This window comes from Cygnus atratus, chromosome 4 (assembly GCF_013377495.2).
Source record: "Cygnus atratus isolate AKBS03 ecotype Queensland, Australia chromosome 4, CAtr_DNAZoo_HiC_assembly, whole genome shotgun sequence".
Lineage (NCBI taxonomy): Eukaryota > Metazoa > Chordata > Aves > Anseriformes > Anatidae > Cygnus > Cygnus atratus.
Genome location: NC_066365.1, coordinates 43,677,444 through 43,690,198, shown reverse-complemented (window position 1 = coordinate 43,690,198; position 12,755 = coordinate 43,677,444). Strand labels below are relative to the sequence as shown.

The 12,755-nt window shown below is 39.9% G+C and overlaps 1 long non-coding RNA gene across 5 annotated transcripts in view; it reads left to right on the top strand.

The window, feature by feature from the left end:
- Positions 1 to 12,755, top strand: part of LOC118251293 (uncharacterized) — a 72,343-nt gene that overhangs the window by 42,914 nt on the left and 16,674 nt on the right. For 4 of the 5 annotated variants that reach the window (XR_004779745.2, XR_004779743.2, XR_004779751.2 and 1 more), the window contains 3 exons: positions 2,254 to 3,189; positions 3,800 to 4,343; positions 12,360 to 12,543. This is a non-coding gene — a long non-coding RNA (uncharacterized LOC118251293). The remainder of the gene's footprint in view (positions 1 to 2,253; positions 3,190 to 3,799; positions 4,344 to 12,359; positions 12,544 to 12,755) is intronic. The other variant, XR_004779744.2, reaches the window with a different exon arrangement.

Below are 12,755 nucleotides of genomic sequence, written 5' to 3'. Positions count from 1 at the left end.
TGAAAATCCTTGAAAACAGAAAGTGGAGGGATCATAACAGAAGGAAGAAAGTGGAGAAAGTATAACCGAAGGAGTAAACTGGAGAAAGTATAACAGAAGGAACAAAGTGAGTTGGAGGTGGAGAACAAATGTGGGAAACAAGAAGAATGAAAGAAGATGGAGAATCAATGATTGGCATGGAGAAGGGACATGAAACAGTGTAGAGAGAGGTTTAAGAATAAGCTCATCTTCAAAAGGTAGAGTGACACAGAAATGACAAAGCTCTTTGCAAAGAAGCTAAAAGGGCAGGAGAAATCCTGATAGGTCGTTATACAGTTAGTGAAGGGGAACACCGTACTGTGAACACAGCACTGATGTGTTCAGTGTCTTAAAAAAGGGAAAAGAGAAGGAGAAGCTAATGAGGCTAACTGGCGTGGCAAGGAAGGCTGTTGACGTCCTTCAATGAAGAAAAAAGAAAAGAAGATAAAATGGAAGATACAATGTGAAAAAAAAAAGAATAAATAACAGGTGCCTACCCCCCAAAGAAAAAAAAATCTAGCAAAAACTAATAGTGAATCGTTTTTTTACTTCTATCAGGAGAAAGAAATGTTCCAAGAGTTTGTAAGATAATGATCAAATACAGAAAAGTCTGATAAAAGAAGATGAGACTGCCAAAGGCAAACTAGTTCATTACTTGTGTAGAAGAAGCCAAAAGGTTCACTTTGGAATACAGTGAGAATGTTGGCAACTTTCTTCATGAGGAAATCAAAAGACCTCTTTGAAACTGAAGTGGCTAAAAAGTGTCTATGGGACAGAGTTTTAAAACAAACAATAGCAGGCCACTGACAGTATTCACCCAGGAGTTCCCAAGTAGCTGAATTGCTAAGTAGGGTATATAACCTCGCACTTCAAGATGCCATGATATGTGAGAATTGAATGGTGACAAATGGGAAGCCAGTGTTTAAAAGAGCTTCCATGGGGAAACTGGGAAAATTAGCAGATGTTATGAGAAAAAAATTGAATTAGCAGGTATGCGAATAAATGTAATCTGCTTAAGAAGAGTAACCGTGGCTTTAGGAAGGAAAAACCCTACCTTAAAAAATCCATTGGAAATCTTTGACAGAATTAACAGTCATATGGATAAAGGTGTTTTGACTGCCCTAGTCACTTGGATCCACAAAACTGACAAAAGTATCTCCTGAAAGGTAATAATTCTAAGGCTTGAAAGGAAAATCATTGTATGGCAAGCTATTTGGTTAAAAGGTAGCAAACAGAAGACAGAACTAAATGCAAGGCAATTCTTGTAACAGAGATAAGGTTGGGAAAGTTCACTTGTGATAGAGTAGTGAGGACAAAGGCAGATCATAAGAAATTCTGGAAAGACTTTGCAAAATTTACTGGACAAAGGAACGATGAAATTCAGTGTTGAACGACATAAAGTCATGTGAATGTGTCTGTGCAGGGAAGATCCTTGCTTCTTATGTAAAACAGCAGACTTTGAGCTGCACATAACCACACATGAATGAAACTTGCAGGTAACCCGATACTTCCACAAAACATTCAGCTCATGGCTCAGGAGCAGCCGGAAGAGCAAGTTAAATATTAGAAATTGAGGAAATAATAGAGAACAGGACAGAAAACATCACTATGCTTACTGCACTTGAGCAAGCAATACATCCTTGTGACAAAGAAGGCCAACAGTGTCCCGGGCCGCATTACAAAGTGTTGCCAGCAGGTCAAGGGAGGCCATTGTTCCTGTCTGCCTAGCACTGGAGAGGCCACAGCTGCAGTGCCATTTCCAGTTCTGGGCTCCCCGGTACAAGAGACATGGAGCTACTGGTGAGAGTCCACTGAAGGGCCACAAAGATGAGTAAGGGACTGGAGCACCTTTTGTACGGATGAGAGATCTGGGACTGTTGGCCTTCAAAAGAGAAAGCTCAGGCGAACCTTACTACTGTGTAGAAATACCTCATGGGAGGGAATGAAGAAGATTGAGCCATACGTTTCTCAGTAGTGCTCGGTGACAGGCCAGGAAGCAATGGGCACATAATGAAACTATCTGAAAACAAGGAAAACCTCCCTTATCCTGAGGGTGATCAAACACTGCCACAGGTTGTCTGAGGTACTCAGAACATGACTGGACATTATCCTAGGCAGCCTGCTCTACCTGACCCTGCTTCTGGAGGGTTGGATTACATGATCTTAAGAGGTCCCTTCCAACCGAAATGATTCAGTTATTTATTTTTTTTTTATTTATCTCTATGTTTTGTCCAGATCTTAATACAAAAATGCGTGTACCAGACCTGGAAAATGGCGGAAGATCAACAACTATGATCAAAACTAAGGAAAAGCTTCCATAAACGGAGCAATCAAATAGGCTGGAACTTGACACAGAGAAGAGACACCTGAAAGGGGAGTATCCTAGAGGTCTGGTCTGTGTGTGCCAGAGCATGAGTAGATAACAATCCTTTATACATTATCTTTCCCAGAACAGGAAATGGGAGAGTCTGAAATAAAGCTAGTAGCAGCCAAGATGAAATCAAAGGCTCATATGCAATGAGTTAAGCATTGTGTGGAACTTACGCCACGCTGTGCTGTGAATTCAGAGAGGTTTGTATGTTCAAAAGGAAACCTGATAAAGCGCTAGAAGTCTATTGAATCTTACTAAGTAGAAAGAAAACGTATCTGGATCAAGAAGTCTGAGCAGAAAATGAAGTCTGGGGAAGCATTATGGGGCATCCTACATCTTAGTTCTGTCTTTGACTTTCCTTAGGGTTAGCTCATGGATTCTGTTGTGTTTAGAAAAGAAACAAAGAGAATGTCCCATGCCAAAGCGGGGAGGAAGCGTAGAGAAGTAGACTTATGGAAAACCAGGTGCTCACAGGACCAAAAAGTGGAAGAAGTGAAGGGGATGGGGATACTAGTGAAAAGTACATAAATGTGAAATATAATAAGAAATGTAAAAATAAGGAGGGTGATGTTGGGCATGGAGTAGAACACTCAAATAATGCTGACTACTCCTCATAGATGTGAGACATCTCAAATTTATTCATTTATAGACTGCTTGGGATATGGCTGGTGAGGAACAAAAATATTTTTTACAGTAATCAGGATCTTTGTGGTGCTGCCTGTGATGGACTGCGTGGCCAAGGCCAGAAGGGAGGACCTGCAACGTGATTGGACCTCAGCTGATGGTCTGTAAATAGAAAGGTGAGGGAGAAGTGCATTCAGTACTCTGCAACTGGAGGTGTGTGAAGGGGGACTGCAGCCTGGGGTGCTGAGTGTACATGTGTGTAAGGGCTGCCTCCCATCCTGTGGAAAATTAAGTTGGTCTTGGCAGCCTGCATATGGACGTAAGGTTGGCACAGCAGAAGCTCAGCTAGGAAAGCTACCTCCATGGCCCCAAAGGATGTGCTTGCTCCATCAGAGTGTTTTTGTGCTTTTGCATGTGAAGAGGTTCTACAAAAAAAAAAAAAAAAGTAAATCAGAGGTTTTAAGTAGTATCTTGTGGGTCAGTGGTAAAGAAGTGCTAGTCAGAGAGGACTCCTCCAAGACAATGAGTCAGCATCAGTGCACTCTTTGCAGGATGGCGCATTGTGTGTGGGAGAATCTGCAGGGCTTGGAAATGGAAGAGTGAGACCTGGCTTTCATGCAAATTGTGCCCTGCACATCCTTTCTCCAGAAGGAAGTTTAAGTCCTGGTCTAAAGAAGTCCAAAACCTGTCTTCTGGAAGCTGACCAGGGTCATGGGCTGCATTCACAAGCAGTGTCAGAGTGTGGCTCAAACTAGCTGATTAATGACCCATGTTCTCTCTCCAAAGGGAAAGGTAATGCTGAAGTCTGGTTCTCCTCCACAACTACTCGGACGTCCTGGCCCCAGTTCATCTGACTTAGCGGCTGGCGAGAGGTCAGTGGAACTGTGGCAGGGCCATCTCCTGATGGGTGATGGTGATCTCTGCGGAGGACAGATGCCCTGCCTGCTATCTCCAGCTGCGACACCACACCTCTTGTTGGCATGAATGAAGTTTTTGCTGAAAAGGTGACCTGAGAGACCACCATGTGCAGTGGGTGCCTTGGGACCTGTGTCACAAGAAACATGTAGTCAGTGTGTCAACAGGATTACTCACAAATCATGCACTTAGTGCCAGCTCCTTCACCTCCCCTCAGAGGAAGGACTTGATAGCGATTGCGGAGAGGTGGCCATGCAAAGAAAGCTGTTATGCCTTTCTTTGCCAGTGTTTGTGTGCTAAATGGAGGGGAGAGAGTACTCCACCAGATAGATGGAAGCTGTCAAAGATGCTCCGGCTCAGGATGACCATGCAAGTCTGGACTGAACAGATCATACGTCATAGCACAGACAGCAAGGTGAGTTTTTCTACAATCTTGTAACTTAGCACTGAGAACATGATAAATATTCAGAGGAAAATTGCGACTTCTCTGTATTCCTTGTAAGATCATTTAAGATGTCCATGTTATTTCTCTTGTGATTTGAAACCAGCGCTTGCTTTTGATCTCTTCAAGTCAATTGACAAGAAATCAGTCCTTCACCGGTCTGCATGTCATGTGATCAGAATACAGCTTTTGGCATCTAGGAGTAATGTGATGTGACTCAAGATACCTTGAGTAGTGCTTTATCACGTTTCCTATTGTTTGCTATGCGGTTAAGCAGTTTGCTGGGGGCAGTTATGAACTGCACTGGAAATAGTGGAAATTTGCAATGCAGTACTAAAGTTGCTTCTTGCTAGTGGTGAGCATGAAGGATTGACTGAAGAGATGACTGTCTTTATGGAAATGGTATTCCCAAATCGGTTGTTGGTGTAACAAGCATTCAGGGGTTGTGCCAACAACTTCTCCCTTACGCTGCTGTGATTGAAGAATCACAGGGGAGGCTGCTGGACATAAGGATGGCAAATTGCATAAGGGCAGGATATGATGAATATTTGGCATTTATGTACATTCAGAAGTAGGAATCTTATTCCCTTCCAACGACAGTGATAAGAACAGTGAGAATATTCCCTGCTAACCTTTTAAAGCTCCTAATTTAGGAGGATAGTCTTAAACTCAATGTACAGAAAATACAGAGAGACATGTTCTAGATGATCTCAGTTAATTATGTATGTACGTATAAACTGTTATCTGCTAGCAAGTTGGTACCAGCAATGAGTTTTGAGGACTGCATCGGTATTCTCTTGCCATAGCATACAAATCTTTATTGTGATCAGTGTTGCTCCAGAAAAAACGTTTTGGAGATATTCATTCATTTGGAGGGATTATTGTCTCTGATGTTTTCTTTTATCTGGGAATGCTACTGCCCAGAGACCACACTGCAAGTAGCTGCTGAGAAAGAAAGCTTCCATCATAAATAAACAAATTATCCAGCGTGAGTGGAATAATGCCTAATCTTTGGTGTTTTTAACATCTCTGAAGCCTAGAAAATAGAAACTTTTTTTGAGTAATTGTTTGGTTGCGTTCGCTCTGGTATTTTTAAACGTGTACTTCATGGTCTTACAACAGTAATGTAATTGGACAAGAAAAGGATGCTGGGAAGTCTTCAGCTGTGTAAGCAGAAATGGGGTAAATAAAATCGGAAGTGAAGAAAATAATTTTCTATGTAGTGCACATCAAAGCATACTGCCATGAGAATGATTCTTTCAGCTCATGTATTTGTTATGTAGAACTGTTCTGAATTTCCATAAAATTATCAACAGGTGGCAGTACAGCAATTCAGATTATTAGTTTAGAGGGAAAAAAAGTTTCAGTAGATGTTCTCTTTAAACTTTGTTCCTTTTACAATATGTATCATCAGCACAAGTGAAAAGCAAGAACATTATAGGACAGTCTTGCTTTGTTGCCCCTACCCGACAGCCATTGGGACTATATGCCTATGGGGGTGTTTAACACAAACAAAACCTACTGAGAGAAAGAGTATAGCATGTCTATACAGTACAAACTACCATATTTGAGATGTTCTTAACCTGAAAGAAGGTTCTGACAGCAGTGTCAGTGCACAGATATGTGGGTCAATATGGGCAAAATTGTGCCTAGACTTCTCAGCGGGATTAAATAGTTGAGTTATTCTAGTGTTAGTATGATTGTCTTTGGTTTTGGAGGCTCTTTGGTTCTCTATTGCAGAGCAGATGCCCATACAGTGCGTAACGTAAATGTGTTCTCTGCTTGAGCAAATAGTTCTGAATGTACTGGAAGCCTCAAGTATTGTTGTAAAGCTGTGAGATCTCTTTCAGATTCTGTGATGCCTATGTCATTATAATTGGAGTTAAGAGACCATGAATGAAATATGTTTTTAGGAAGATGAGATAGCCTTGCCACAGGACTTCAGGCTATTTGCTTTCCACAATACAGTGCCAAGGTTCTTATTCACACACTGTTGGCTGCACACAGGAGAGACACTTAGTACATTGGCTACTAATAATATTTCTGAAAAGATAAACTTATATATTTAATCTGTATTTATTTTTCAGTTTCCTTAGACTTTAAAAGCAAATATATATATATATATATATATATATATATATATTATATATATATTTAAAATATGGTAACAGCAAAAGGAGGACCAGAGATAACATTGGTCCATTACTTGATGAGGTTGTTCACCTCACAAATAGGGACGTAGGTAAAGCAGAGAAATTTAATGCCGCCTTTGCCTTTCTTCAACACTGATAATGGGCTGTGGAACCCCGGGTACCCTGAGTTGGAAAACCATGACTCTGGGAACGATAAATTCCCAGCCAACTCTGAACATGTGCAGGATTTGCTGCTCCAGCTGAATGCACATAAGTGTCTGTGGGGCGTGATGGGATTCATCCCAGGCTACTGAAGGAACTGGCTAATGTTATCACAAGACCTCTCTCAGTTATTTTTCCATTGTTTTGGGAATCTGGAGAGGTCCCATTTGACTGGGACACATGTTGCCCCAGTTTTCAAGAAGGGTATGAAAGAAGACCTTGGTAATTACAGGCCTGTCAGTCTCACTTCAGTGCCTGGTAAAATTATGGAGAAGGTTATTCTGGAAGTTAATGAGAAATACTTGAAAGATGATGCAGTCGTTGGTCACAGCCAACATAGGTTCACAAGGCGAACGTCCTATTTAATAAAGTTAATTTCCTTTTATGACAAGGTCACCCATCTTGTTGACCAAGGGAAACAAGTAGATGTGACCTTTTTGGATTTCAGCAAAGCTTTCAATACTGTTTCGTACAGTTTCCTTCTGAACAAAATGTCTGACATATAGCTAGATAAAATCATAATATCACATGTGAACAATTGGCTGACAAATCAGGCTCAAAGGGTTACAGTAAATGGGTTTACATCAGGCTGGCAACCAGTCACTAGTGGGGTTCCCCAGGGCTCCGCTTTGTGGCCAGTTCTCTTCAGTGTTTTTATAAATGATCTGAACACAGGACTTGAATGCATACTGACAAAGTTTGCAGATGATACTGAATTAGGAGGAGCTGTTGACTCCCTTATGAGTAGGGAGGCCTTGAAGACTAGCTGTATGGTGAGCAAGTGCCGGATTCTGCATCTGGGACAGGACAATTCTAGATATACATGTAGACTGGGGGCTGAGAGGCTGGAGAGCAGCCCCGTGGAAAGGGTTCTGTGGGTCCTGCTTGACAGCAAGTTGAATATGAATCAGCAGCATGCCCTGACAGCCAGAAGGGCCAGCTGTACTCTGGGGTGCACCAGGCTCAGCACCGCCAGCTGGGTGAGGGAAGGAATTGTCCTGCTCTGCTCTGTGCTGTGCAGTCTCACCTCGAGCACTGTGTGCGGTTTGGGGTAAAAAAAACATAGGAAAGGCATAAAACTATTAAAGAATGCCCAAAGGAGGGCTACAAAGATGGTGAAAGGTCTGGAGATCTGAAGATGTGTGAGGAGCAGCTGAGGTCCCTTGGTTTGTTCAGCCCAGAGCAGGCTGAGGGGAGGCCTCATGGCGGCCTGCAGCTCCCTCACAAGGGGAGCGGAGGGGCAGGTGCTGAGCTCTGCTCTCTGGGGACAGCGACAGGACCCGAGGGAACGGCATGGAGCTGGGACAGGGGAGGGTCAGGCTGGGTGTTATGAAAAGGTTCTGCACCCAGAGGGTGGTCGGGCACTGGGACAGGCTTCCCAGGGAAGTGGTCACGGCACCGAGCCTTGAAGAGTTCAAGAAGCCTTTGGACCAGGCTTTCTGAAACATAGTCTGATTTTTAGGTAGTCTTCTGTGGAGCCAGGAGTTGGACTTTGATGATCATTGTGGGTCCCTTCTGACTCAGGTTATTCAATGATTCTATGAAATGCCTACTCCAAATGTTTTCTTTGTTATATTTTTTAATGTTGTTATAGCTGTAGAAGAAAATACTGAGACATGTAAGTAAGAAATAAAAGAATTGTGTATGTTCAAAATTTGATGTTATACCTGGAAATAAAAGGATATATGTATATTTGACTCAGATGACTCAGATTTGACTTGTAGCTGACTTGGGGTGAATACCAGGATCTCTGACTCCCACTATTTTCTCGTGTGGAAAGATAGGAGCGATTGCTTGGATTAGACCCAATCCTTTTGCTTTTTCCCTTCAAAGACTTCTACAGGGTGATTTGGGCTTCAAATTCAGGTACCTGCCACCACCGAGTTGTTCAGGAGCCAGCAGGATGCATCTAGTTAATGCAGCACCTTGGGAGTCAGTCTGCTGGCTCTTTTGTGAGAGGAAAATATCTTCTGGGAGGAGCAGAACTGCCTGTCTACAGGAGACGCATCATAGCAGCATTGTCCTGCATATCTACTTCTATCCTGGATCAGTTCAAATGTGAAGTTTCATGATACTGTCTTTTCTTGTTTGTTTTTGAAGGATTTTTTTCATGAAGAAAAGAAGATCTTTGTTTTTGTTAGTTTTCTGCTTTATTGTTGGATCAAAGTCCATTTCTGTTACATTTTAGCGGAAAAGCCTTTTTAGAAAAGATGAACTATAGCTATACTTATAAAGCGTAATAGCAGAAAATGCTCGTTTTTTGAGAACTTCAACATATCAAATTGGAATGGAAAAGGAAGAATGTACATTTTAAAGCAAGAGAAATGTTAGGGAGAAGAGAGAGAGAAGTGAAAAACAGAGTGGGTTACTTCTAGCATTGTGTTTTGAGGTGTTTCACTTTTTAATCAGGCAAATGAGGTATTTGAATTGTGTAGACTCAAAACATGAAGTTACTGGATTTTTGTTCATGTCAGTCGAAGGAAATCTCAGTGAAGTGATTGAACGTGCTGTGAGTTTGCCTGAAGGACTTTGTTAAGTCTGAAAAGGCAATGTTTAAAAAAGATTCTTAAATGAGAGATGGGCACAATTAAAAATAATAATAAAGTAGAATCCCCTTCTTCACAATTGTATAGAACAGTTGCTTGTTAATTTTAAATCAGTAAATTAATGTTTACTTTGTGTATTGAAAGCATGGATGTTCTGACAGTACTAAGTGTGCAATCAGAACTTGATGTAGTCAACAAAATTTAAGCTATATGGGCATATGCAGGCTTGTGTGTTGAACACCGTGCTCCCCTGGAAGGTACCCTGTAGTGGTGGAGACTTCATATGTAATGGGTAATAAAAATGCCTTATCTTGTGGACTGCCACGTACTCATTACTTTCAAGGGAAGAAAAACATTGTATATCATGTCCTTGATCTGATCTGGCAACATCTATGACAGAGTAGGCTAATAAAGTTCATTGAGTGGTCTTATGAGTTATTGTGAGGGTAGGAATTGCTAGAAGCTCTTTTTAAAAAAAAACAACACAAACGAGAAAATCATATTAGCTAAAATTATTTAATATCACAGGCATATAAATAAATCAGACCACATAGTCCTTAGTATGAACATTCCATTCACAAAATGCAATAAATAATTAAATTAAATGAGACAATTAGTATAAAAATAAAGCATCTTCTCAGGAAAAGTATATATTATACAGAGTTGTGTATACCATGCTAAAACACATATTGAAGTGCCTGCAACGGACACTTATGACCAAAATCATAAATACATTGTTAAACCTCCCTGGGAGGTAATGAGCTTTTAGGACTTACTCTGTGTACTCAGCTAAAGAAACATACATCGTTTCTGCAAAGAGTGCAGTTAGTACAAAGAGAGTTCATCTTACAAGTAAAAATACATCAAGATTGTTACAGGTCTGAAATTGTGATAACCAGTCCTTCCGACATCGTGGGTTCCTCCTGGGGCATCTTCAGTTCCGCCAGAGACCAGTGTTGAACAAGATGATGTCGTCTTGAAGACTGATCTGTCCTTCACTGATTTCACCTTCCTCATTTGGGATTCTAATAGCACACCCCTGAATAATACACTCAATCTTTCATAGCTTTGACAAATCAAAAAGTTAATACAAGGCCTCAACATCATGCAAGCCTAAGTGTACAGAGATTTCCAGAGCGATTGTGCTAATGCTTCGCAGAAGTGGCGTTAACTAAGATCAACAATGATAATGTTGTGATTAATTTTTTCCAATACATATGTGGACTGGATTATCCAGTAAATGTGGTTCTCTCCAACATCTTGGGACAATTAACTTTCTAAGTTACATTCGTTACAGCTTCTCACTGTTTTTTTTTCAGTCATATGAATAGCATTTTGATTAAGTTGTTCTGCAGGTATAAGAAATGGTCTTAGTTAACAAACGAGTTTAATAATTTAAAAAAAAACAAACAAACCAAGCAACCTTTAACCACTTGGTGTGATAAGATCCAAGATTAAAAACAGGGGAGCAAGTCACTAAACAGAAATAGCTACATTACTTACTTCATTACATGCTGCCTTGTGTACAGAAACCCAACAATTGTTTCAGTGTAGGCAAGAGTAACTAATTAGCTTATGATATTCTGGTGACGCAATTTTAAAGGCTTTTCTCTAATAAGTTGTCTGTCCCGGGTACAAATGCTGCTTCTCAATGCTTTATAATGATTACTTATAAATATGTCATGTACAATGTTCGTGACAGGGCATGCTAATTCCATTTCACCTGTGCGACAAGAATTCTAAAGGACTTTTTTAGAATATTGGTTTGAATGCACATTGTGAATTACTGGGAAAAACATTTACAAATAAAAAATATATACTATATACTTGGTACAAAAATAAAGGTCCTTCCCTAAAATATTGCCCATGAAGTGAATGAGAAGTGCTATTTTATTTGTTGGCTTTCTAGCCAACGACAAAAAAAAATTCAACTACTCTCTCTCATATTTTCCTCAGTTTCTGATCCAAATCAGAAATTCAGTTTTTTCCTAACTTTCTCTACTTCTCTAAATTCCATTGCAGTAACAGCAGCAGCTTTGCATATTGCTTACCAGTTGGTCATTAAGCAATGTTATGCATAATGAAGTCAGAGAAACAGAGATAAAAGGGTACAGGATACCATTTAAACTGAGTAGCTTAATTCCAAGTGTCAGTTCAGTTTTAGAATATTAATTTTCATGCCATAATGTGGAAATATTGAGATATGATAGAACATTACTCAGAAGAAAAACATTTTTTGGTTTTTGAAACAAAAATATAAAAGACAATCTGGATCAAAATTGTCATCAGCCAGAAACAAGGAGATGCAAGGCAAAAAAAGAATTCACTGTGGAAACTTTGTTCACTGTTGCCCTGAGGATCTTCCTTCCTCCTCTCGACATATGTTTTTGAAGAGATGCACGTTTCAGGACAGTGAAAATGTAGAGGCAAAAAAAAGCTTTTTGTATTAGTTTTCCTTTAGGCTAACATTTGTAGGAATGGAAATGTTTTTATTAGTACCTCATTATTTTTGGAGGTAACTAAGCTTGCAATTTTCCGTCATAACACTCAATGTAGTTTTCCAGTTTCCTCTCTATACCACATTTCTACTAAGTAACGAGAAAGTTTGATGAAAGGTTAATTTTTACTGGAAGGCTTTACACTCCCTTCCAAGAGCAGTTTCTTGCGGGGCTAATATCTCTTTGGGGGGTAAATTAACAGCTACTTCTCAGCTGGAAGAGTCTCAAGGTACAGAATGACTGCAAGCAGAATATTGTTGTATATAATTAACTTACTAAGAAATAGTTTTAAGGGCTGTGATACTTACTTTTGTTTAAAAATAGTAATAATTCAATGCTAAACTGGCCAAACTTCCACAGAAACGTTCAAAATGCTGAAATGCAAACAGTGAAGTTTCCACATAACAAAAACTTGACAGTTTAAAAAAAAATTGCAATTTAAAACCACTAAAATAAATCAAGAGTAAACAGAAGGAATAGTGTTATGGTGCATGAATATAAGTGTAAAATATTCTGAGAAAGAGCAATATGCTTTTGGGCTGCTTCACTCTGAATAATCATCAATTACTGTATTTGTTGGTTCTCTTGCAGTGGCCAGTCATCCAGCCAGTCATGCCTCTGCTGCATTTAGCCTGTTAAATTGAAGGAGTCTAGGTGGAATTCCATCTCCAGAGATATGTTTTTCCACCTAAAATTCTGCATCCCCGCTTGGAGATTTTGAGTTAACAAGTTGAAACCCATGGCAAATGTGCCATTAACTTCAACGTGGAAACAGGTCAGACCCGTATCATACTGTATAATCTGTAAATGTTTTTCCAGTAGTTCTGTGAGAGTTAAATGCAGGATATTTTTCTCTAGTTAGCTAAAATACAATCTATGAACTTTAAAAATAAGTTGTGTGTGTGGTATTGTTTTAAATAAGGAAATCAATCTAAGTAAGTACTTCTTGAGTCTTCAAAGCCTCTGATAATTTTTTGTTTTGTTTTT